The sequence below is a fragment of the Choloepus didactylus genome, chromosome 3 (genome assembly GCF_015220235.1).
Source record: "Choloepus didactylus isolate mChoDid1 chromosome 3, mChoDid1.pri, whole genome shotgun sequence".
Lineage (NCBI taxonomy): Eukaryota > Metazoa > Chordata > Mammalia > Pilosa > Megalonychidae > Choloepus > Choloepus didactylus.
In genome coordinates, this window is record NC_051309.1 from 143,621,444 (window position 1) to 143,625,776 (window position 4,333).

A 4,333-nucleotide genomic window follows, 5' to 3' on the forward strand; every position below is an offset into this window, starting at 1 on the left:
AAAAGATCCATTTTAGGTAGAGAGAAAAAAATGTAAATGCACAGGCAAGTCCAGCATAATCAAGGATTTTCTGACAAACAGAATGCAATTGGGCAATACAGCTCAAAATAAAGTACCGACATACGTCATTTTATTGAACTTTGCTTTATTGTGCTTTGTTGATATTGCATTGTTTACAGATTTAAAGGTTTCTGGCAACCCTACACTGGGCAATATATGAAACCATTTTTCTAGCAGCATTAGACACACTTCTTGTCTCTGTGCCAGGTTTTGGTAATTCTCACTGTATTTCAAGCATTTTCATTATTATATCTGTTATGGTTATCTCTGATCTGTGATCTTTGTTGTTACTATTCTAATTGTTTTGGGGCACCATAAACCATGCTTATATAAGATGGCAAACTTGATGAGTAAATGATGTGTGCATTTTGACTGCCCCACTAATCAGCCATTCCCCCATCTCTCTCCCTCTCCTCAGGCCTCTCCTCCCTAAGATGTAACAATATTGATATTAGGTAATTTAATAACCCTACAATGGCCTCTAACTGTTCACAGGAATGGAAGGGCCACACCTCTCTCACATTAAATTAAAAGCTAGAAATGAATGAACTTAGTGAGGAGGACATTTTGAAAGCCAAGGTAGGCTGAAGTCTAGGTCTCTGGGCCAGAATACCCAAGTTATGGATGCAAGGGAAAAGTTCTTGAAAGAAATTAAAAGTGTGACTCCAATGAAACACGAATAATAAGAAAACAAAACAGCCTGATTGCTGATAGGGAAAAAGTTTCAGTGGTCTATATAGAAGATCAAACCAGCCACAACATTCTCTTAAGCTAAAGCCTAATCCAGAGGAAGTCCCCAACTCTGCAATTCTCTGAAGGCTGAGAGAAGTGAGGAAGTAGCAGAAGAAATGATTGAAGTAAGTAGAGGTGGGTTCCTGAGATTTAAGGAAAGAAGTCATCTCTATAACTAAAGTTCAAGGTGAAGCAATTAAGTACTGATGTATAAGCTACACTAAGATATTAAGAATAGCTAGCTAAGATAATTGATGAGGATGGTTACAAAAAAGACAGATTTTCAACGTAGATGAACAGCCTCATATTCGGAAAAGATGCTATTGAGGACTTTCATAGCTAGAGGGGCGATCAGTGCAGGACTTCAAAGCAGCAACGTGCAGGCTGACTCCTTTGTTAGGGACAAATGCTGTTGGTGACTTTAAATTGAAGCCAATGCTCATTTGCCATTCTGAAAAGCCTAAGATCCTTAGGAATTATGCTAAATCTACTCTGCTTGTGCTCTAAAAATGGAACAACAAAGCATGGATGATGGCATGTCTGTTTACAACATGTTTTACTGAATTTTAATCCCACTGTTGAAAATTACCACTCAGAAAAAAAGATTCCTTTCAAAATATTACTGTTCATTGACAATGCACTTGGTCATCCAAGAGCTCTGATGGAGATTTACAATGAGATTAATGTTTTATGCCTGCTACCACAGCACCCATTCTGCAGCTCATGTATCAAGGAGTAATTTTGACTTTCAAGTTTTATTATTTAAGAAGTGCATTTCATAAGGCTATCACTGCCAGAGATAGTGATTCCTTTGATGGATCTGGGCAAAGTCAATAGGAAACCTTCTGGAAAGGATTCAACATTCTAGATGTCATTAAGAACAGTCATGATTCTTGGGAGGAGGTCAAAATATCAATATTAACAGTTTGGAAGACATTGATTCCAACCCTCATGGATGACTTTGAAGAGTTCAAGACTTCGGTGGAGGAAGTAACTGCAGATTTGGTGGAAATAGCAAGAGAACTAGAATTAGAAGTGGAGCCTGAGGATGTGATTGAATTTCTGCAATCTCATGAGAGAACTTTAGTAGATGAGGATTGCTTCTTATAGATGAGCAAAGAAAGTGGTTTCCTGAGATGGAATCTACTCCTGGTGTAGTGGCTGTGAACATTATTGAAATGACAACAAAGTATTTAGAATATTAGATAAACTAAATTGATAAAGCAGTGGCAGGCTTTTAGGGTGACTCAAATTTTAAAAGACGATCTGGGTAAAATACTATCAACCAGCTTAGGATGCTAGAGAATAAGCTTTCACGAAAGGAATGGTTAATCAATGTGGGAGACTTCATTGTCTTATTTTAAGAAATTGTCACAGCCTCCCCAATTTTTACCACTACCACCCTGATCAGTCAAAAGGCATCAACATCGAGTCAAGATCATCCACCAGCAAAAAGATTGTGACTTGCTGAAGGCTCAGGTGCAATTTTTTTTAGCAATAAAGTATTTTAATTGAAGTCTGTACATATTTTTTTAAACACAAAGCTATTGCACAATTAATAGACTGCAGTAGAGTGTAAACATCAGTTTTACATGCACTGGGAAACCAAAAAAAAAAAAAAATCATATGACTCAGTTTATTGTGCTTTATTGTGGTGACCTTGAACCTAACCTGCAGTATAGTGTAAACATCAATTTATATGCACTGGGAAACCAAAAAAATAATCATATGGCTCACTTTATTGTGTTATTTGCTTTATTGTGGTGGTCTTGAACCTAACCTGCAGTATCTCCAAGGTATGCCTGTATAAATTCCTCTAAGGCTTTGAATGATATGTTAATAATATAAATTTCTTTTCTTTATTATTTTGGAAAAGTAAGAACAATTTCCAGAAGGAATAATATTCCATTTTCTATTTTTGCAGGAATACCTTAATTGCAATAGCAGAGAGACTAGTTCAAGAGGTGGAAAGTACTGAATCAGCCCAAGGCTGCCTTGGGTATAACTGGCATGCCTATGGATGATTGGAATTGGGGAAATATATATAATGATTATCAGGTATGTGACTTGGAGAAACAATAGAGATAGTGATTTAATTCAAGAAGGTAAAGTTCAAATGTGGAAACAAACGATATGAAGCAAAGTTTAAAGGTGATTTTGAGGAGCACAAGAGACTGTGTAGGTGATGTTTGAATATAAAAGTTAGGACTGTGTGAGTGATAAGAGTAAAGAGAGTAGTGAAAGAGCCATGGGATTGAATGAATGTTCTTAGGGAGAGTGAGTCTAGAGTGACTTCAGATGTAGGTAGATATCTGAATCCATGGTGGGATGTATGCCCATTTAATTTATCACTTATGAGCCCAAATTCTTGCAATTTTGCATATTTTTGTCAGAGACCATTCACACACTTTGGGTTGCTCAACAGGAATATGTGATTTGGGGTTTGTCTTTAGTCAGGGAGCATTGTTGTGTGGATGCCAGAAGCAGCACTTAGTGGCTAAATAAGTATTATAATTAAATTGTGAAATCAGCTAGATACAATAGGGGAGCAAAGTGACCAAGTGAATAGTTAACTTTTCATTTTAATGTTTACTTGTATCCTATCATGTTAACCAACTCTTCACTGCACAAAAATGATGAGTGAGAGGACCCTAAAAGTGGTACATAGTGTACATTCTTAAAAATAATGCTGTCATTATTCCACCCCTACATATGACATTTTGTAGATTTTTATAGAAAACTTCATTTTGAAATTAAGAAGGTTCTCCATTGTTCCCAGTTGTTTTCATTCATTTCTAAAAGTTTTTAAGCATAGAGGAATGCTGAATTTTTAAATACATCTTCAACTATGGAAATGATATGACTGTTAATATGGTGACATGCCTTATTTTTTCTCATGCTAAACCAAAATTACAATCCAAGAGTAAATATGATTTGATCCTGATATACTGACTTTTACTTAAGTTTCACTGGATTTAGTTAAATTGTTTAGAATCTTTTGCATTTATATTGATAAGTAAGGTTTACCTAAAAACATTTAATATATTTTCCTTTTAGGTTTTAGTGTATAGAATGTTTTAATCCAATAGCAATTTTGGAGAGTGTTTCCTATTTTCTATATTCTGGAATGGAATATGGGAAACAGAATTACTTTTTACTTTGTTAAAAAATATCTGGGCTTGGTGTTTTATTTTGGAACATTTTAACCATGTACTTGTTGTTTCTAGAGTATAAGATTAATCAGATTTTCCATTTCTTTTTGAGTTTTACAAATAAATACTGATTTAGAAATTCTATTTGTTTGAGCTTTTCAAATTGGCAAAGTGTATTTCACATTAAAATTTTCATTTTTACAAACAAAGGGAATGCCTAACATGGTATATATTTCCATTGTCTCTTTTTTCCCAATAGTAGTACTTTGCCAGTTTTATATAAGTCCTCTCAAAACACCACCTTCTAAATTATCTTCTAAATATTAGTATTTAGTATTTCACTAATACATTATTTTATAATTTGTTTTTCATTTATGTTACTGTCTCGC

At 34.7% G+C, this 4,333-nt stretch overlaps 1 pseudogene; it reads left to right on the forward strand.

Moving 5' to 3' along the window:
* Nucleotides 1–534: 534 nt before the first annotated feature.
* Nucleotides 535–2,264, forward strand: LOC119529021 (annotated as a pseudogene).
* Nucleotides 2,265–4,333: the final 2,069 nt, after the last annotated feature.